Raw genomic sequence first — 23573 nt, 5'->3', positions numbered from 1 at the left:
TATTGGTATAGATTAGATTGATCAATGGCTGTGTTTACAAAGACAGCCCAATTCTGATGTTTTGCCCATAATACCAATTAGTGGAAATAGATCAGAATTGGGCTGCAATATGGTTGATGTTTATAATTACACAAAGTTGAGGTTAATTAGGAGGTGGGTGGTTGACACCATTATTGAAGAGTTGAATGACGCTGTTTTTGACCCTTGTCCCTATATAGAGAATAGGGTGCCATTTGGGATTGACTAATAATATTATGTAATTGGTCTTTTAACCAGTCAGACCAGATCTGTTGTCACTAATTGGTCTTTTAACCAGTCAGACCAGATCTGTTGTCACTAATTGGTCTTTTAACCAGTCAGACCAGATCTGTTGTCACTAATTGGTATTGTAACCAGTCAGATCAGATCTGTTGTCACTAATTGGTATTGTAACCAGTCAGACCAGATCTGTTGTCACTAATTGGTATTGTAACCAGTCAGACCAGATCTGTTGTCACTAATTGGTATTTTAACCAGTCAGACCAGATCTGTTGTCACTAATTGGTATTGTAACCAGTCAGATCAGATCTGTTGTCACTAATTGGTATTTTAACCAGTCAGACCAGATCTGTTGTCACTAATTGGTATTTTAACCAGTCAGACCAGATCTGTTGTCACTAATTGGTATTGTAACCAGTCAGATTTTACATTTACATTACATTTAAGTCATTTAGCAGACGCTCTTATCCAGATCTGTTGTCACTAATTGGTATTTTAACCAGTCAGACCAGATCTGTTGTCACTAATTGGTATTTTGCCCAGTCAGATCAGGGCCCATATCCACAAAGCGTCTCAGAGCAGAACATTGGTCATAAGTGGTGAGAATAGAGACATTCTACTCTTACGGGTAAAAATGAAAGCTATCCATGATGCCTCTGTAGTCATGAGACCCACCTAATGGACAGAGACTGTATTTAGGACACCTCATGACCTGTCCTAACCAGTTCATGAGCTGTCCTAACCAGTTCAGGAGCTGTCCTAACCAGTTCAGGAGCTGTCCTAACCAGTTCATGAGCCGTCCTAAACAGTTCATGAGCTGTCCTAACCAGTTCATGAGCTGTCCTAACCAGTTCTTGAGCTGTCCTAACCAGTTCTTGAGCTGTCCTAACCAGTTCATGAGCTGTCCTAACCAGTTCATGAGCTGTCCTAACCAGTTCATGAGCTGTCCTAACCAGTTCATGAGCTGTCCTAAACAGTTAAGAGATAACAGCAGGTGTCTTGATAATAGAAAAATGTCAGTGGTTCCTGCATTACATGCAATTTCTTTTGAGTTGTCAAAAGAATGTTTTGATATTTCATCAATCCATTAATCATTTAGACCTAAATACTTACAGTATAACCACTAAGCTAATAAATAAACACAGTGTTCTTTTGATTATTTAATAACATACATCATGTTATTTCAAGTTATCCATTTGGAACGCAACATCACGTTGTTAAAAAATATGTCTAAATTTGGCATGCCAATAAATTGTACAATTGAAGGCATCTATTGCTTATGTTAACTTTTATTGTGTTTGATGAAAATTATAGACCTCTCAAACGTTGCATACAATGTTGCATACAATATTATAGACAAGTGACTTGATGCTGTCACGTTCTGACCTTTATTTCCTTTGTTTTGTCATTATTTAGTATGGTCAGGGCGGGAGTTGGGGTGGGCAGTCTATGTTTGTTTTTCTATGATTTGGGTATTTCTATGTTTCGGCCGCGTATGGTTCTCAATCAGAGGCAGGTGTCATTAGTTGCTTCTGATTGAGAATCATAGTTAGGTAGCCTGGGTTTCACTGTGTGTTTGTGGGTGTTTGTTTCCGTGTCTGTGATTTTCACCACAAGGTACTGTTTTGGTCTTTGGTCATTCCACCTTTATTGTTTTTGTATTCAGTTGTTCATGTGTACTATTTCGTATTAAAAGAACCATGGACACTTACCACGTCGCATATTGGTCCTCTGATCCTTTTCGCCTCTCCTCTTCTTCTGAAGAGGAGGAAATCCCTTACAGATGCCTACCGTGCCAAAGCGATTTAGAGTTGTTAAACGGGAGTGATGAGTGTGTTGATATAATGGCAATATTGTCAAAATTCTGCTTTTAACAAACCTCAGAATTCTTTTTTTTTTAAAGTTCTGCATACCATCTTATTAGGCAATAATTCAATTTAGCCTACTCTTAATTATTGCGTAGGATGATGGTGTGCATAACCTTAAAATAAAAGATCTGATGGTTGTTAAAAGTGGAATTTTGACTGAAGAGTGCCATCGAGTTCACAGCTGGCGATGCCCATCGTGATTGGTTATTCCCTGTCATTTGCAACAATATCACTGAGCGTCATCACTATCTTTCCTTTGTAGTACCTCAAACTGTCTTGTTTACCAGCTGAGATAAAGTTTAATGAGTTGATTTTTAGTCCTGGCTCAGAGTTTGTCAGAGCAGTGTCTTAACATCATCTTAAAACATACTCTCAGTCTTAAAACTGTTTCTTACCTGATTGCTAGGACCTTTTCTGAGATGCTTTGTGGATATGGGCCCAGATCTTTTTGCCAATAATCGGGCAAAATGTCTGAATTGGGCTGCCAATGTAAACTCTGCAACACTCTAATGAAATATAAATCCCATAGTCTCTGTCCCTCCGCCCCCAGGCCCCTCCACCCCTCCACTCAGACATTTTTTTGGGTCATGTTATGTCCTTGCCGATCCTCACTGAGCAGAAAACTAGGAATCCGTCCCAAATGGCACCCTATTCCCTATATAGTGCACTCCTTTTTGTAATAGTACACTATAAAGGGAATAGGATGCCATTTGGGACACATACTAGCTTATGTCCAGGTGCAGTTGTCAGTCCAGACAGACTTCCACAGAATGCTACAGGGCCCAGGCTTCCCTGGTTCAGCTCCCCACTAAAGGCCTGCTTCTCCTGGTCATGATCCAGTGTGTCAGGCCTAAATAAGACACAAACAGAGGGGCTCCCCGAGAAACACAGACACTTTGTAGAGATCCTTCATTTTTGACGGGACTGTCATGGAAACTAATTTGTGACGCCCCTAACGACCATGTCACCATGGGGACATGATGTGCCGAAGGAGTGATGGCAGGTTTAATGACATGACGTGGGGGGGGAGAGAAAGAGAGTGAGGGAAGGAGGGAGAGAAAGAGAGGGAGTGAAGGAGGGAGAGAAAGAGAGGGAGGGAAGGAGGGAAGGAGGGAGAGAAAGAGAGGGAGGGAAGGAGGGAGGGAGAGAAAGAGAGGGAGGGAGGGAAGGAGGGAGGGAGAGAAAGAGAGGGGGAAGGAGGGAGAGAAAGAGAGGGGGAAGGAGGGAGAGAAAGGGAGAGAAAGAGAGAGAGGGAGGGAAGGAGGGAGAGAAAGAGAGAGAAGGAGGGAGAGAAAGAGAGGGAGGGAGGGAGAGAAAGAGAGGGAGGGAAGGAGGGAGGGAGAGAAAGAGATGGGGGAAGGAGGGAGGGAGAGAAAGAGAGGGAGGGAAGGAAGGAGGGAGAGAAAGAGAGAGGGAAAGAAAAAAAGAGCAAACAATGTACCAAACTATTACAGCAGATTACAATCCTCACATGGGAGAAATAATATATCGGTACTCTGCAGTGTACACGTTCTCACAGGAAGACACACTTAGCTGGTCACATGTGACTGCCTTCACTTACACTTTGTCTGTGTCCCAAATGCTACCCTATTGCCATTTAGGAAGTGGCCATTAACACGTCACTTAGAAACGCAGCCATTCTGTAAATCTTCCTGAACAGTCTCATGCAATAAATATTTATAATGAAAAAAGTGTGGTAACAGGTTGTACCTGAGCTCAATTTCAAGTCTCTTTGCAAAGGTTCTGAAAACTTGTGAGAATAACGTATTTCTGTTTTTTATTTTTAATACATTATAAAAACCTGTTTTCAGTTTGTTATTTGGGAGTATTGTGTGTAAATTGATGAAGTTTTTTGATTTAATCAATTTTACAATATAGCTGTAACTTAACAAAATGTGGAGAAAGTGAACGGGGTCTGAATACTTTCTGAATGTACTGTGTAACGTCTGCTTCCAACACAGTCTCAAACACATCGATCCCCAGAATGCACTGTGTAATGTCTGCTTCCAACACAGTCTCAAACACATCGATCCCCAGAATGCACTGTGTAACGTCTGCTTCCAACTCACAGTCTCAAACACATAGATCCCCTGAATGCACTGTGTAACGTCTGCTTCCAACTCAGTCTCAAACACATAGATCCCCAGAATGCACTGTGTAACGTCTGCTTCCAACACCGTCTCAAACACGTAGATCCCCTGAATGCACTGTGTAACGTCTGCTTCCAACACCGTCTCAAACACGTAGATCCCCTGAATGCACTGTGTAACGTCTGCTTCCAACACCGTCTCAAACACATAGATCCCCTGAATGCACTGTGTAACGTCTGCTTCCAACACAGTCTCAAACACATAGATCCCCTGAATGCACTGTGTAACGTCTGCTTCCAACAACGTCTCAAACACATAGATCCCCTGAATGCACTGTGTAACGTCTGCTTCCAACACCGTCTCAAACACGTAGATCCCCTGAATGCACTGTGTAACGTCTGCTTCTAACACACTTTCAAACACATAGATCCCCTGAATGCACTGTGTAACGTCTGCTTCTAACACACTTTCAAACACATCGATCCCCTGAATGTACTGTGTAACGTCTGCTTCTAACACACTTTCAAACACATCGATCCCCTGAATGTACTGTGTAACGTCTGCTTCTAACACACTTTCAAACACATAGATCCCCTGAATGCACTGTGTAACGTCTGCTTCCAGCTCACAGTCTCAAACACATAGATCCCCTGAATGCACTGTGTAACGTCTGCTTCTAACACACTTTCAAACACATCGATCCCCTGAATGTACTGTGTAACGTCTGCTTCTAACACACTTTCAAACACATCGATCCCCTGAATGTACTGTGTAACGTCTGCTTCTAACACAGTCTCAAACACATAGATCCCCTGAATGCACTGTGTAACGTCTGCTTCTAACACAGTCTCAAACACATCGATCCCCTAAATGCACTGTGTAACGTCTGCTTCCAACACAGTCTCAAACACATAGATCCCCTGAATTCAGCTCACTCTCCAGATCCCAATCACCTGAATTGTAATGACCTGTTCACACACCTGTATGTCATTACCACACACTATTTAGTTCAGTTCTTTGCACCCCATCACTGTGAGGTATTGTTTGTTTTGTGACACACATCTTCTGTTTTTCCCGTAATTTACTCCACCCATGTATGATAGTTTTTGCCTGCCTCACTAACGATGCCTATTCCCTGCCTGTACTTTAGCCTGCCTGTACTTTAGCCTGCCTATCGGATTTCCTGTTATCAACCTATTGCCTGATCTCCCAGACTACATTACAAGCCTTGTCCCTGACTGTACTGTTGCCTTTTATAACCCCCTGTGTATGACCTTCTGCCTGCCCCTGGACCCTGCTACCTGCCTCCTCCTGTGTATGACCTTCTGCCTGCCCCTGGACCCAGCTACCTGCCTCCTCCTGTGTATGACCTTCTGCCTGCCCCTGGACCCAGCTACCTGCCTCCTCCTGTGTATGACCTTCTGCCTGCCCCTGGACCCAGCTACCTGCCTCCTCCTGTGTATGACCTTCTGCCTGCCCCTGGACCCTGCTACCTGCCTCCTCCTGTGTATGACCTTCTGCCTGCCCCTGGACCCAGCTACCTGCCTCCTCCTGTGTATGACCTTCTGCCTGCCCCTGGACCCAGCTACCTGCCTCCTCCTGTGTATGACCTTCTGCCTGCCCTTGGACCCTGCTACCTGCCTCCTCCTGTGTATGACCTTCTGCCTGCCCCTGGACCCAGCTACCTTTCCTCCTCCTGTGGTCCTTTACAATAATCACCTGCTGCGCCCTGCGCTTGAAACCAGCTCTCTGTCTCCCTTCGTGTTCATTACACATTGTATGTCCTTAAAATACTTTTTATGGGCGACAATTGTTTTTGGTTTGCACAAATTAGCATTAGGTTAATCTAGTCCTGTACTGAATGGCCTCTCAATATCCTTTTAATATGGCCTGTAAGGGGATATCACGAAAAAGAAACGGGACAGGAGACAACGTAGAGGTGTCCTTCCTGTCTGTCTGTCTCTGTCTGTCTGTCTGTCTGTCTGTCTGTCTGTCTGCCACTCCCTGTATTCACTGTGGACAGTTTGGGGAGACAGTCAGGACAGAAGACTAGAAACGTCCCAGGTCAGTTTGGGGAGACAGTCAGGACAGAAGACTAGAAACGTCCCAGGACAGTTTGGGGAGACAGTCAGGACAGAAGACTAGAAACGTCCCAGGACAGTTTGGGGAGACAGTCAGGATAGAAGACTAGAAACATCCCAGACCAGTTTGGTGAGACAGTCATTAGAAACAGGCTATGTGTTCCATGGGTCTCAAAAGCTTCACCCTGGGCTAAGCCTATTGAGTTGATGTGTGTGTGTGTTTGTTTTCCATATTCATGACACATTGTCCATCACTCACGCTCGCCTTCTGCCTTATGTAGTCCCACATGTGAAACACACGTGGTTATAATGTAGTCCCACATGTGAAACACACATGGTAATAATGTAGTCCCACATGTGAAACACACGTGGTTATAATGTAGTCCCACATGTGAAACACACATGGTAATAATGTAGTCCCACATGTGAAACACACATGGTTATAATGTAGTCCCACATGTGAAACACACATGGTTATAATGTAGTCCCACATGTGAAACACACATGGTTATAATGTAGTCCCACATGTGAAACACACATGGTTATAATGTAGTCCCACATGTGAAACACATGTGGTTATAAGCAGTGAGACTGGGTCAGGGCAGGCAGAGTTCAATAATCCAGTGTGGTGTGACAAGATACAGAACGGTAGGCAAGCAGGCTCAGGGCAGGCAGAACTTTCAAAACCGGGGAAAACTAGAAAACAGGAACTAGAAACAGACAGGAGCATGGGGGAAAACGCTTGAAGGCTCTAACAAACAAAACGAACTGGCAACAGACAAACTGTCACGCTGGTATGAAGGATCAGAAGACAGGCGCAGGAATGCGTAATAGGGTTTTTTATTTCCCAAATTACAGCGTGCCGTGTACAGGCAGGGGACGAAGACCAAACAAACACGTAACAAAACACAGGGTAGGAACCCACACAAACACGTATACAAATCACAGGGTAGAAACACAAACAAACACGTAACAAAACACAGGGTAGAAAACCAAACAAACACGTAACAAAACACAGGGTAGAAACCCAAACACATAACAAAACACAGGGTAGAAACCCAAACAAACACGTAACAAAACACAGGGTAGAAACCCAAACAAACACCTATACAAAACACAGGGTAGAAATCCAAACAAACACATATACAAAACACAGGGTAGAAACCTAAACAAACACGTAACAAAACACAGGGTAGAATCCCAAACAAACACATAACAAAACACAGGGTAGAAACCTAAACAAACACGTATACAAAACACAGGGTAGAAACCTAAACAAACACGTATACAAAACACAGGGTAGAAACCTAAACAAACACGTAACAAAACACAGGGTAGAAACCCAAACAAAAGAGTGATGAGTACCTCCAATAAATAACACAAGCGCACAATGGTTATCACAAGGGACAAGACCCGACTCTGCACAATACACGCGGCACAGAAGCCAAAACAACATAGCACAGGTACTCACACGACCAACGAACATTGTAACAATAATCGACAGGACAATGGTAAACATTTCAAATCCAACCGTACCTTCTCTGCTATGCAGTCTGATTTCCGAGCTCGTCACGGGTGCACCTCAGCCACGCTCAAAGTCCTAAACGATATCATAACCGCCATCGATAAAAGACAGTACTGTGCAGCCATCTTCATCGACCTGGCCAAGGCTTTCGACTCTGTCAATCACCATATTCTCATCGGCAGACTCAACAGCCTTGCTTTCTCTAATGACTGTCTTGCCTGGTTCACCAACTACTTCTCAGACTTCAGTATGTTAACACTATGTTAACAAACCTCCAAACGAGCTAAAGCGCCATACAACACTCCTTCCGTGGCTTCAACTGCTCTTAAATGCTAGTAAAACGAAATGCATGCTCTTCAACCAATCGCTGCCCACACCTGCCCGCCCGACTAGCATCACTACTCTGGACAGTTTTGACTTAGAATATGTGGACAATAAATACCAAGGTATCTAGTTAGACTGTAAACTCTCCTTCCAGACTCACATTAATAAGCATCTCCGATCTTTGACTTCGGCGATGTCATTTACAAAATAGCCTCAAACACTCTACTCATCTAACTGGATGCAGTCTATCACAGTGCCATCCGTTTTGTACCAAAGCCCCATATACTACCCAACACTGCGACCTGTATGCTCTCGTTGGCTGGTCCTCGCTACATATTCGTCATCAAGCCCACTGGCTCCAGGTCATCTATAAGTCTTTCCTCGGTAAAGCTCCGCCTTATCTCAGATCACTGGTCACCATAGCAACACCCACCCATAGCACACGCTCCAGCAGGTATATTTCACTGATCAAAGCCAACTCCGACTTTGGCCGCCTTTCCTTCCAGTTCCCTGCTGCCAATGACTGGAACGAATTGCAAAAGTCACTGAAGTTGGAGATGTATATCTCCCTCACTAACCTTAAGTATCAGGTGTCAGAGCAGCTTACCGATCGCTGCAGCTGTACACAGCCCATCTGTAAATAGCCCATCCAACCAACTACATACCTCATCCACATATTTGTTTTTGTTTTTCTGCTCTATTGCACACCAGAATTTCTACTTGTACATCCTCATCTGCACATAAATCACTCCAGTGTAAATTGCTCAGTTTGAATTACTTTGCCACTATTGGCCTATTTATTGCCTTACCTCCTTACTTCATTTGCACACACTGTAAACAGATTTTTCTATTGTGTTATTGACTGTACGTTTGTTTGTTCCATGTGTAACTCTGTGTTGTTGTTTGTGTCACACTGCTTTGCTTTATCTTGGTCAGGTCGCAGTTGTAAATGAGAACTTGTTCTCAACTGGCCTGGTTAAATAAAGGTTAAATATTTTTTTTTTTTTTTTTTAAAAGGACACACTTACACAATTACTAATCAATGGGAATAGGGACTAGGTGTGCAAAATGACAGTTCCGGAGGGATCCGAGACACAAACAGAGAATACAGGTATAAATGCACTGTGGAAAATGGGGAAGATTGACGACACCTGGAGGGGGTGGAGACAAGCACAAAGACAGCTGAAACAGATCAGGGTGTGACATTAATTTGATGTGTATTTCAATGGGAACTGCCCCCTTAGAGGGGATGATGTTACTGGCTATATCTATTAGTACACTATTGTAAATAAGGAAGAGAGTGTTCTTTCAGATGCAGACATTCGTAGTTCAGACTTTAATGGAGCGATGTGTTTGGATTCAGGGGTAAAAGGGAATTAAGAAATATCAGCTGCATTGTCCCACTTTCCCCTTCAATTATTAATCCTATTTTCTTATGAATTAGTCATGTTTTCAAGTCTTAAATATTTATTTATCTATTTTCAAGGCCTTCAAATATTTATGGTCGGGTCACCAACAAGAGTCTGTACAGTGATGCAGTGATACCCATCTGATGTTAGAAGGATGTTATTAGCATTAGAAGACGTTTAAGTTGGAGACCAGGATACAATCAGAGACGTATTGTAGCAAGAGTGCGACCAACAATTTCTCCAACATCCGCAGAGATCGCATTCCTGTTAAATGCCAGATGTTGGCTCTAGCTGAAATTACCTTCTATATGTCAAGCATTGTGCGCTTGTCAAAAACATGTGTTTAATCAGTTTAAATGATCAGACTATTTAACCTTTTTAGGGCAGGGGTTCTACTGAAACGGCGATATACAAACATATTTTTTTGAGATACGTAACTTTCACACATTAACAAGTCCAATACAGCAAGTGAAAGATAAACATCTTGTTAATCTACCCATCGTGTCCGATTTAAAAAATGCTTTACAGTGAAAGCACAACATATGATTATGTTAGGTCACCGCCAAGTCGAAAAAACACAGCCATTTTTCCAGCCATAGATAGGAGTCATAAAAAGCAGAAATATAGATAAAATTAATCACTAACCTTTGATGATCTTCATCAGATTACACTCATAGGACATCATGTTACACTATACATGTATGTTTTGTTCGATAATGTGCATATGTATATCCAAAAATCTCAGTTTACATTGGCGCCTTACGTGCAGTAATGTTTTGATTCCAAAACATTGATAAAAGATACAAGTGTTATTCACATAATTAAAGATAGACTTCTCCTTAATGCAACCGCTGTGTCAGATTTAAAAAAAACTTTACGGAAAAAGCATAATCTGAGAACGGCGCTCAGAACCCAAAACAGCCTGTCACGTCTAGTCAAGGTGGGTGGAATCAGGCGCAGAGAGCAGAATGCGATAATAACGTTTATTCTCCGGTGAACAAAAAACAAACAACAGTCAACCCAAAATACAGACAGGGTGAAATATTCAAAACAGGATAAAGACTAACCGGAGAAAAAACAAACAGCAAACACCGACAGACACACAGGTGAAACCAATTAGACAAAACCAACAGATACACGAAAAAGGGATCAGTAGTGGCTAATAGGACGGTGACGACGACCGCCGACGGAAGTTGTGACACAGCCAGAGGAATTTCCGCCATTTTGGAATCAACAAAGTTAGAAACAACACCATAAATATTCACTTACCTTTGGTGATCTTCATCAGAGGGCACTCCCAGGAATCCAAGTTCGACAATAAATGACTGATTTGTTCCATAAAGTTCCATCATTTATGTCCAAATACCCACTTGTTGTTAGCGTGTTCAGCCCAGTAATCCATCTTCATGAGGCGCAGGCACTTCATCCAGACAAAAACTCGAAAAGTACCGTTACAGTCCTTTAGAAACATATCAAACGATGTATGGAATCAATCATTAGGATGTTTTTAACATAAAACATCAATAATGTTCCAACCAGAGAATTCCTTGGATCGAGAGGTAACTCTGTTAGGAGCGCGCATCATGAGACCAAGGCACTCTGCCAGAACACTGACTCAAAGATGTCTCATGAGCCCCACCTTTATAGTAGAATCCTCAAAACATTTTCTAAAGACGGTTGACATCTAGTGGAAGCCGTAGGAAGTGCAATTTTATCCATATCTCAATGTGTATTCGGTAGGCCGAATGCTAGTAAAACCAAATGCATGCTTTTCAATCGTTCGCTGCCTGCACCCGCACGCCCGACTAGCATCACCACCCTGGATGGTTCCGACCTAGAATATGTGGACATCTATAAGTACCTAGGTGTCTGGCTAGACTGTAAACTCTCCTTCCAGACTCATATCAAACATCTCCAATCTAAAATCAAATCTAGAGTCGGCTTTCTATTCCGCAACAAAGCCTCCTTCACTCACGCCGCCAAACTTACCCTAGTAAAACTGACGATCCTACCGATCCTCAACTTCGGCGATGTCATCTACAAAATAGCTTCCAATACTCTACTCAGCAAACTGGATGCAGTTTATCACAGTGCCATCCATTTTGTTACTAAAGCACCTTATACCACCCACCACTGCGACCTGTATGCTCTAGTCGGCTGGCCCTCGCTACATATTCGTCGCCAGACCCACTGGCGCCAGTGTCACGCCTTGGTCTTAGTATTTTGTGTTTTAGTCAATTAGTTGGTCAGGCCAGGGTGTGACATGGGTTTATGTTATTGTGTTGTCGTATTGGGGTTTTTGTAGGCATTGGGATTGTGGATGTTTAGGGGTGTGTTTAGTTTAGGTTTGGCTGCCTGAGGCGGTTCTCAATCAGAGTCAGGTGATTATTGTTGTCTCTGATGGGGAACCGTATTTAGGTAGCCTGGGTTTCACTGTGTATTTCGTGGGTGATTGTTCCTGTCTCTGTGTAGTTTCACCAGATAGGCTGTACTTAGGTTTCACGTTCCGTTTTGTTGTTTTGTTTTTGTCTCAGTATTTTCATGTAATCGTCATTTGTTTCATTAAAAAAACATGAGTAACCAACACGCTGCATTTCGGTCCAACTCTCTTTCGACAAACGAAGAACGCCGTTACAGCCAGGTCATCTACAAGTCCATGCTAGGTAGAGCTCCGCCTTATCTCAGTTCACTGGTCACCATGACAACACCCACCCGTAGCACACGCTCCAGCAGGTGTATCTCACTGATCCTCCCGAAAGCCAACACCTCATTTGGCCGCCTTTTGTTTCAGTTCTCTGCTGCCTGTGACTGGAACAAATTGTAAAAATCCCTGAATTTGGAGACTTTTATCTCCTTCACCAACTTCCAACATCTGCTATCTGAGCAGCTAACCGATCGCTGCAGCTGTACATAGTCTATTGTTAAATAGCCCACCCAATTTTACCTACCTCATCCCCATACTGTTTATATTTATTTAGTTTTCTGCTCTTTTGCACACCAATATCTCTACTTGTACATGACCATCTGATCATTTATCACTCCAGTGTTAATCTGCAAAATTGTAATTTTTCGCCTACTTCCTCATGCCTTTTGCACACAATGTATATAGACTCTCTTTTTTTCTGTGTTATTGACTTGTTAATTGTTTACTCCATGTGTAACTCTGTGTTGTCTGTTCACACTACTATGCTTTATCTTGGCCAGGTTGCAGTTGTAAATGAGAACTTGTTCTCAACTAGCCTACCTGGTTAAATAAAGGTGTTCTCAACTAGCCTACCTGGTTAAATAAAGGTGTTCTCAACTAGCCTACCTGGTTAAATAAAGGTGTTCTCAACTAGCCTACCTGGTTAAATAAAGGTGTTCTCAACTAGCCTACCTGGTTAAATAAAGGTGTTCTCAACTAGCCTACCTGGTTAAATAAAGGTGAAATAAAAAAAATACAAATAAAAGGCCAAGCTTTGAAAAACTACAAACCTCAGATGTCACACTTCCTGGTTGGATTTTATTCAGGTTTTCACCTGCCATAGGAGTTCTGTTATACTCACAGACATCATTCAAACAGTTTTAGAAACGTCAGAATGTTTCTATCCAATACTAATAATAATATGCATATATTAGCATCTGGGACAGAGTAGGAGGCAGTTCACTCTGGGCACGCTATTCATCCAAAAGTGAAATTGCTGCCCCCTATCCCAAAAAGGGATGACCTTGTGAGGATGAAAGAGAGATTATTCTTTTGGGCATGGGTTTTGGCATCTGAACAGAGCTGTCCTAGACTACAAGAGAGTTTTCCAAACAAATACTGTATCTTCCATGAAGATAATCAGTGAACACTGAAAAAAACTGTGAATTTGCTTTGAAGTACAGCGGTCCAAACACCAAACGGTTACTGTTTGTTCTAAACAGAAAAATACTGAGTTTTAGCATTATTAGTAGATAGAAGTAGCACTATGTCACACTGAAAATGTATCTAGAAAAATCTTTAAACTTCTCAGCATCATTTCTGCAGAGGAAAATATAATCAAACTGAAATGTATTAAACTGCATCTTTCTTCATGTCCAGTGATAAGGTAGTGTATTACCCTGTATCTCTTCATATCCAGTGATAAGGTAGTGTATTAACCTGTATCTCTCTTCACAGCCAGTGATAAGGTAGTGTATTACCCTGTATCTCTTCATATCCAGTGATAAGGTAGTGTATTACCCTGTATCTCTTCATATCCAGTGATAAGGTAGTGTATTACCCTGTATCTCTCTTCATATCCAGTGATAAGGTAGTGTAATAACCTGTATCTCTCTACATATCCAGTGATAAGGTAGTGTTTTACCCTGTATCTCTTCCTATCCAGTGATAAGGTAGTGTATTACCCTGTATCTCTTCATATCCAGTGATAAGGTAGTGTATTAACCTGTATCTCTTCATATCCAGTGATAAGGTAGTGTATTAACCTGTATCTCTTCATATCCAGTGATAAGGTAGTGTATTACCCTGTATCTCTTCCTATCCAGTGACAAGGTAGTGTATTACCCTGTATCTCTTCCTATCCAGTGATAAGGTAGTGTATTACCCTGTATCTCTTCCTATCCAGTGATAAGGTAGTGTATTACCCTGTACAGTGCCTTGCGAAAGTATTCGGCCCCCTTGAACTTTGCAAACTTTTGTCACATTTCAGGCTTCAAACATAAAGATATAAAACTGTATTTTTTTGTGAAGAATCAACAACAAGTGGGACACAATCATTAAGTGGAACGACATTTATTGGATATTTCAAACTTTTTTAACAAATCAAAAACTGAAAAATTGGGTGTGCAAAATTATTCAGCCCCCTTAATGAAGTTAATACTTTGTAGCGCCACCTTTTGCTGCGATTACAGCTGTAAGTCGCTTGGGGTATGTCTCTATCAGTTTTGCACATCGAGAGACTGAAATTTTTTCCCATTCCTCCTTGCAAAACAGCTCGAGCTCAGTGAGATTGGATGGAGAGCATTTGTGCACAGCAGTTTTCAGTTCTTTCCACAGATTCTCGATTGGATTCAGGTCTGGACTTTGACTTGGCCATTCTAACACCTGGATATGTTTCTTTTTGAACCATTCCATTGTAGATTTTGCTTTATGTTTTGGATCATTGTCTTGTTGGAAGACAACTCTCCGTCCCAGTCTCAGGTCTTTTGCAGACTCCATCAGGTTTTCTTTCAGAATGGTCCTGTATTTGGCTCCATCCATCTTCCCATCAATTTTAACCATCTTCCCTGTCCCTGCTGAAGAAAAGCAGGCCCAAACCATGATGCTGCCACCACCAGGTTTGACAGTGGGGATGATGTGTTCAGGGTGATGAGCTGTGTTGCTTTTACGCCAAACATAACGTTTTGAATTGTTGCCAAAAAGTTCAATTTTGGTTTCATCTGACCAGAGCACCTTCTTCCACATGTTTGGTGTGTCTCCCAGGTGGCTTGTGGCAAACTTTAAACAACACTTTTTATGGATATCTTTAAGAAATGGCTTTCTTCTTGCCACTCTTCCATAAAGGCCAGATTTGTGCAATATACGACTGATTGTTGTCCTATGGACAGAGTCTCCCACCTCAGCTGTAGATCTCTGCAGTTCATCCAGAGTGATCATGGGCCTCTTGGCTGCATCTCTGATCAGTCTTCTCCTTGTATGAGCTGAAAGTTTAGAGGGACGGCCAGGTCTTGGTAGATTTGCAGTGGTCTGATACTCCTTCCATTTCAATATTATCGCTTGCACAGTGCTCCTTGGGATGTTTAAAGCTTGGGAAATCTTTTGTATCCAAATCCGGCTTTAAACTTCTTCACAACAGTATCTCGGACCTGCCTGGTGTGTTCCTTGTTCTTCATGATGCTCTCTGCGCTTTTAACGGACCTCTGAGACTATCACAGTGCAGGTGCATTTATACGGAGACTTGATTACACACAGATGGATTGTATTTATCTTCATTAGTCATTTAGGTCAACATTGGATCATTCAGAGATCCTCACTGAACTTCTGGAGAGAGTTTGCTGCACTGAAAGTAAAGGGGCTGAATAATTTTGCACGCCCAATTTTTCAGTTTTTGATTTGTTAAAAAAGTTTGAAATATCCAATAAATGTCGTTCCACTTAATGATTGTGTCCCACTTGTTGTTGATTCTTCACAAAAAAATACAGTTTTATATCTTTATGTTTGAAGCCTGAAATGTGGCAAAAGGTCAAGGGGGCCGAATACTTTCGCAAGGCACTGTATCTCTTCATATCCAGTGATAAGGTCGTGTATTACCCTGTATCTCTTCATATCCAGTGATAAAGTAGTGCTGTACTGTATGAGGTGCAGTGGCAGACTTTTGGAACTTAATACGGTAATATCTCATGTTTTATGAAACCAAAGGGTTCCAGGCTACTAGAACACACAAACACATACTCGCTCATCTGTTCCCATGGTTACCCAGGCTCTGAGCAGTAGCAGTGATTGTGTGTTTGTGTGCAGCCTTATGTATGAAACCAGCCCCCTCACCAAACTGCAAGGCTTTCTGTTTATGTCATAACCATCCTTCATGATTCAAGCGCACACACAAACACTAGGATAGCCTGGAGAGCTCACCCTGCCACAGACATTAAGCTGAGAGAAATCTGTGGGGAATCTCTGTTTTAAAGTGTGTGTGTGTTCCGGGGTCTGTCTCTCTCCGTCTCTCCATCTCTCTCTCTCCTTCTCTCTCTAATGGTTTTCCAAAAAAGGTCCAGTTGCCAGGAATACAAATTCCATCTAGACACCGTTGCCCTAAAAAACTATACGTACCTTGACCTAAACATCAGCGCCACAGGTAACTTCCACACAGCTGTGAACGATCTGAGAGACAAGGCAAGAAGGGCATTCTATGTCATCAAAAGGAACATAAAATTCAACATACCAATTAGGATCTGGCTAAAAATATTTGAATCAGTCATAGAACCCACTGCCCTTTACGGTTGTAAGGTCTACAGTCTGCTCACCAACCAAGATTTCACAAAATGGGACAAACACAAAACTGAGTCTCTGCATGCAGAATTCTGTAAAAAAATATCCTCTGTGTACAACATAAAACACCAAATAATGCATGCAGAGCAGAATTAGGCCAATACCCACTAATTATCAAAATCCAGAAAAGACTTAAAAGGAATGGATTCCCAAACCTTCCATAACAAAGCCATCACCTTCAGAGAGATGAACCTGGAAAAGAGTCCCTAAGCAAGCTGGTCCTGGGGCTCTGTTCACAAACATAAACACAAACAGACCCCACAGAGCCCCAGGACAGCAGCACAATTAGACCCAAGCAAATCATGAGTAAACAAAAAGATAATTACTTGAGACATTGGAAAGAATTAACAAAAAAAAACAGATCAAACTAGAATGCTTTTTGGCCCTAAACAGAGAGTACACAGCGGCAGAATACCTGACCACTGTGACTGACCCAAACTTAAGGAAAGCTTTGCTATGTTCAGACTCAGTGAGCATAGCCTTGCTATTGAGATAAGTCGCCGTAGGCAAACATGGCTCTGAAGAGAAGACAGGCTATTTGCACACTGTCCACAAAATGAGGTGGAAACTGAGCTGCACTTCCTAACCTTCTGTCAAATGTTGGACCATATTATAGATACATATTTCCCTCAGATTACACAGACCCACAAAGAATTTGAAAACAAATCAAATTTTGATAAACTCCCATATCTCTTGGGTTAAATACAACAGTGTGCCATCACAGCAGCAAGATGTGTGACCTGTTGCCACAAGAAATGGCAACCAGTGAAGATCAAACACCCTTGTAAATACAATATTTATATATTTATGTTGATTTATCTTCACTTCTTTACTTTAACTATTTCCACATCATTACAACACAGTTTATAGACATAATATGACATTTGCAATGTCTTTATTCTTTTGGAACTTTGCTGTTCCCTTTTTATTGTTTATTTTATTTTTGTTTATACATTTCACTAGCTTTGGGAATGTAAACGTAAGTGTCCCATGCCAATAAAACCCCTTGAATGTAATTTAATTGAAAGAGAGAGAGACACAAACACATAGTCACTTCATCATCCACAATAAAATCATATTATCCTGATAATTACAGTCTGCTGGTGTATTTAAAATAATTGTTATCAGTTATTATATGGAAAATGCAGATGGTAGGGTCCTCCATCGATAAATGGTCTACGCTGGTCTTGCCTGTAACAGTCAAGGCAGTAAGTGTAAGTGAGAATCAATGCCATTTGATATGAAATAGGGTGCCATTTGATAGGGAATAGGGTGCTATTTGATAGGGAATAGGGTGCCATTTAATAGGGAATAGGGTGCCATTTGATAGGGAATAGGGTGCCATTTGATATGAAATAGGGTGCCATTCGATAGGGAATAGGGTGCCATTTGATAGGGAATAGGGTGCCATTTGATAGGGAATAGGGTGCCATTTGATATGAAATAGGGTCACATTTGATAAGAAATAGGGTGCCATTTGATAGGGAATAGGGTGCCATTTGATATGAAATAGGGTCACATTTGATAAGAAATAGGGTGCCATTTGATAGGGAATAGGGTGCCATTTGATAAGATATAGGTTACCATTTGATAGGGAATATGGTGCCATTTGATAGGGAATAGGGTGCTATTTGATAGGGAATATGGTGCCATTTAATAGGGAATAGGGTGCCATTTGATAGGGAATAGGGTGCCATTTGATATGAAATAGGGTGCCATTTGATAGGGAATAGGGTGCCATTTGATAAGATATAGGTTACCATTTGATAGGGAATATGGTGCCATTTGATAGGGAATAGGGTGCCATTTGATAAGAAATGATTTGAAGAATAGGGTGCCATTTGATAAGATATAGGTTACCATTTGATAGATTTGATAGGGAATAGGGTGCCATTTGATAAGATTTGATAGGGAATAGGGTGCCATTTGATAGGGAATAGGGTGCCATTTGATAGGGAATAGGGTGCCATTTGATAAGAAATAGGGTGCCATTTGATAGGGAATAGGGTGCCATTTGATAGGGAATAGGTTGCCATTTGGAAGGGAGTCCTGGATAACGAGGCCAGCAATTATTTAAAGTCCCTGTGATGGAGAGAGTGAGCAAGTGAGTGAATATTTGAACATGGAAAAAGAAATGAAGAAAAAACAGATAGGCCCATATCTCTTTGTGACTCCAGGCTCTGGGAATCTCTAACAGTCCTGTAAAATATGAACATGTCACCGTGGAGACGGAGGGCGTATCATGCTACCTCTAACTTGCGCCGAGGGTTAGGGAATGGCTGTCCCTCTCACTCTCCTACTGGCCTACATTCTGAGCCAGGTGGACCCGGGGCGTCCGTATCACTCCCCATACAGCAGCAGCAGCTCACGTCCACTTCGGTTTATATCGCCAAACCTCCCAGAGTTCTGCTGGAGGGCTGTGCTGCCATGGCGATACAATAGAGAAACTTGAAAGGAAGAGTGACCAAACAGATTGGGAGTGATATTGTTCCAAATGTGTTCTAGATCAAGGCTAGAGTAGAAGAACACTAAACACTAGAACACTGTCAAGAGTTCTGAATCAATGCTTCAGTCTGTATTCCCACAGACAAGTTGTTTATGTATAATGTGTTAACGTTTGTTCATCCCTGTCTCAGTTTTGTGCCTTTCTACAGCTCTGTAATGGATGCTTTGTGTCGGATTCTCAGTCAGTAGAGAGCATGTGTGTGTGTGTGTGTGTGTGTGTGTGTGTGTGTGTGTGTGTGTGTGTGTGTGTGTGTGTGTGTGTGTGTGTGTGTGTATGTGCGTGTGTGAGAGCAGGAAGCAGAGCTCATCATACCTGGTAATATAAATATAAACAGCACAGTTTACGTCCAGCCCAACAAGCTGTGTCTCATCTCAATACTGCAGTCAAATCTGTCCATTTAAAAATCTATGATAACCAAACAAGAGAAAATTAACTCAGTAGTGGAAACATGAACCCTTCTGCTCCCAAATTAACTCTTGTTTTTCATGAAGTGGCAGACGAACCATGACAAAACTACACTGCTCCATGAAATGTCAAACACACCATTTCACGTCGGCTAAAACATAAAAGTTCAGTTAGTCATGTCTCCATCCAATGCTCCTCCACCCATACACAACACACACACACACACACACACACACACACACACACACACACACACACACACACACACACACACACACACACACACACACACACACACACACACACACACACACACACACACACACACACACACACACACACACACACACACACACACACACACCACAAGCTCCCAAAACAGAACCCTTGCTGAGATCAAAAGCTAAAACAATGACATGGCTGTCTATTCTGCTTGACCAGGTGTGTTAACGAGGCTGTATATTCTGCTTGACCAGGTGTGTTAACGAGGCCGTCTATTCTGCTTGACCAGGTGTGTTAACAAGGCTGTCTATTCTGCTTGACCAGGTGTGTTAACGAGGCTGTCTATTCTGCTTCACCTGGTGTGTTAACAAGGCTGTCTATTCTGCTTCACCAGGTGTGTTAACGAGGCTGTCTATTCTGCTTCACCAGGTGTGTAACTCTGACCTTTAGCTGATGTACACACCCATTACCCAGCATGCATCCATTCATCAGACATAATGATCTGAAGGGAGTGAAGGAGGCAGAGATCGCCAGGGTAAGAGCTGTCCGGCGTTTCTCTTATGCCAAGGCGGCGAATAGAGTGAAATAAAGTGTGTCCGTCGCAATGGTGAAGGCACCAGTCTAGTGATGCTTGGACTAGGGTCCCTGGTCAAAAATAGTGCACTATGAAGGGAATAGGGTGCCATTTGGGATTCAAGCATAACTATCATTGCACTGGTGCTTTCAATCCCTATGGGCTCTGGTCAGAAGTAGTGCACTATGTTGGGGAAATGGTGCCATTTGGGATACATGCATAATGATTTGAACTGAGGAAAATGAAAGAGAGCAGACACCAGGGGAAAAACGTATCAAGCATCTCAGTGTAGGACTGTCTTTTATATCAGAATGAATACGATTACATGGACAGGGGCACCTGATTCTAGATCAGCAGTCCTACTGGCAGATGGTTCATACCTATGGACCCAGGTTTGTAAAAATCTATGTTTTACTCTGAACTGTGACAGACAAGGAGAAAGAAGAGTAGTGTGTCTGAACAAACCACAGCAAAAACACAATCGTAGCTAAGAATGCAGTATTTCTACTGCCACATCTGAAGTTCTCCTTGATTGACTGTTATATAGACTCCCGAGTGGCTCAGCGGTCTAAGGCACTGCATCTCAGTGCTAGAGGTGTCACTACAGAATCCAGGCTGTATCACAACCGGCCGGGATTGGGAGTCCCATAGGGCGGCACACAATTGGCCAGTGTCGTGTCTTTACTATCATTAAATTGAAGAGTTTTTATCAAAGATTCTCTGTAATTAGTATTACGCGATCAACTGATTAATCATGTAACTGTAATTAACTAAGTCGGGGCACCAAGGAAAAATATTCAGATTACAAAGTTGTAATTTCCTAAAATAACTTTTCAGATATTTTATCTGATGAATTAGTCTTCGAATTAATGAATTATTTACTTTACCTCACGATAGACTCATTCCAAACTCATATCTGCACGAACCCAGTCTTCACTATGAGTCATCCATACATCAATTGTATTAAATCATTTCTTTATTACTAACTAAGTAATTCACAGAAATGCATAAACAAACAAACAAGGTAAATGTGGTTACAAGAAATGATAGGGTAATGTTCCCTAGTGGGCTAAACCGGCATGGCGGCTTGTTAGACAAGAGGGAAGTGGTGGTCCACTAAGAAGTCACTACAGAGTGATAATTATAACAATTGAAATGCTAATCCTTTGCACATGAACGCTCACTCATTCGGTAACAATTGTAATCAATATATATATTTAGGTTCAGTGTGTCGTCTTGATCGCTGGTGAAAAGTTGTTTCTTTTGTAGAATTGTCTGTCTTTCTCCCTCTCTCTCTCTGTTGTGGTTATAGTGGATTGTTCAGAGTGGCATTCATTTGTTTTGTTATAGAATGGATGTCTCGGTGGTTGTCGTTCTTCGCGTTCAATGATACCGAATTCCTAGCTGCAGACTAGTAATTAATATCAAATACTTGTTCTTATTCTGTCGGTATCGATAGTCTAAGAGTTTAACCACTTGGTATGGTTAAAAGATTCAGCAATGGTCTACAACCTTTGTCCTCTCCTGATGGATAAAAACACGGTCTGGTGATAATTTCCCAAAGTTGGGTTTCATTCAGAATGACAGAAAAGGGGCTGTCCCAGGATGTCTGACCCTAACTGGGCTCAGGGGCGGTCTTCTGATTTAGTTCAAATCAAAAGGGAATTGTATTTTCCTTCATTAAACAGTCCAAAATCATATTACACAATTTTACAAACAGTATCATACTCACGCATTCATTTTATACAACAATTACATGTAAACCTCATATCGGAGGCTATTATATAAACAGAGTTATGGTAATGTGGCCACATCGTCTCCCATGAGCTTTCCCAAGTTGTGACAAACGGACCAGTTCGTAGCTGGATTCTTCACCGATCTTTTATACTTTCTCCGGAATATGAAATTTGTTCGTACCTCAAGTTCTGTGAGGTGGAAGAAATTATTTTGTGCTCCATGAAAATGTACTCTGCCTCTTATACTATGTGGCCATGTGGCAGAGTCTTCTCAGGAATTTACGACCTCTCTCTGACCACAGCAGCCTAGTTGAAGGAGACAAGGGGGAGGCAGGGAGAGTGGGATGCTATACCCAAAGAGGGCAACGTCATGACACCAGCGTCGTCCGGTTTGGTGTAGGTCGGGTTTGGTGTAGGTCGTAATTATTAATAAGAATTTGTTCTTAACTGACTTGCCTAGTTAAATAAAGGTTAAATAAAACATTTATAAACTTATCTTGATATAGACAGTGTGCATAAGAACAATTAACCAAACAGATAAATGTCCGTACCCTTCAACAAAGCACTCGAAAGATAATTAAGTAGATATTTCAGAAAACAAAATTGGTTCTGGATTTTAGTTTTCACTGGGCAAACAAGACACTGTTCCTTTAGCGGTGATGTTTTGGCTTTACATAGGATGACAGGTTCTTTCTTCATAATGTTTGACATAGTCAGGAATCACAAATGGCTCCTTATTCCCTGTATAGCACACTATGTTTGAGTCAACAGTAGGGCTCTATTTAGGGAATGGGGGGCTTTCAAGTCAACAGTAGCATGGTGTATAAAGGGAATGGGGTGCTTTTGTGTCAAAAGTTGGTCACATATAAATCAAATCAAAGTTTATTTGTTACATGCGCCGAATACAACTGGTGTAGACCTTACAGTGAAAGGCTTACTTACAGGCCCTAACCAACAGCGCAATTTGTAAGTAAAAAATTGGTATTAGGTGAATAATAGATAAGTAAAGAAATAAAAAACAACAGTTAAAAGACAGTGAAAAATAACAGTCGCGAGGCTATAAAGGTAGCGTGGCTACATACAGACATCAGGTTAGTCAGGCTTATTGAGGTAGTATGTACATGTAGATATGGTTAAAGTGACTATGCATATATGATGAACAGAGAGTAGCAGTAGCGTTTGCGGGTGGTGGGTGGCGGGACACAATGCAGATAGTCCGGGTAGCCGTTTGGTTACCTGTTCAGGAATCTTATGGCTTGGGGGTAAAAACTGGTGAGAAGCCTTTTTGTCCTAGACTTGGCACTCCGGTACTGCTTGCCATGCGGTAGTAGAGAGAACAGTCTATGACTGGGGTGGCTGGGATCTTTGACAATTTTTAGGGCCTTCCTCTGACACCACCTGGTGTAGAGGTCCTGGATGGCAGGCAGCTTAGCCCCTGTGATGTACTGGGCCATACGCACTACCCTCTGTAGTGCCTTGCGGTCGGAGGCCGAGCAATTGCCATACCAGGCAGTGATTCAACCAGTCAGGATGCTCTCGATGTTGCAGATGTAGAACCTTTTGAGG

The sequence above is a fragment of the Oncorhynchus masou genome, chromosome 9 (genome assembly GCF_036934945.1).
Source record: "Oncorhynchus masou masou isolate Uvic2021 chromosome 9, UVic_Omas_1.1, whole genome shotgun sequence".
NCBI lineage: Eukaryota > Metazoa > Chordata > Actinopteri > Salmoniformes > Salmonidae > Oncorhynchus > Oncorhynchus masou.
This window is presented reverse-complemented; position numbering follows the sequence as displayed.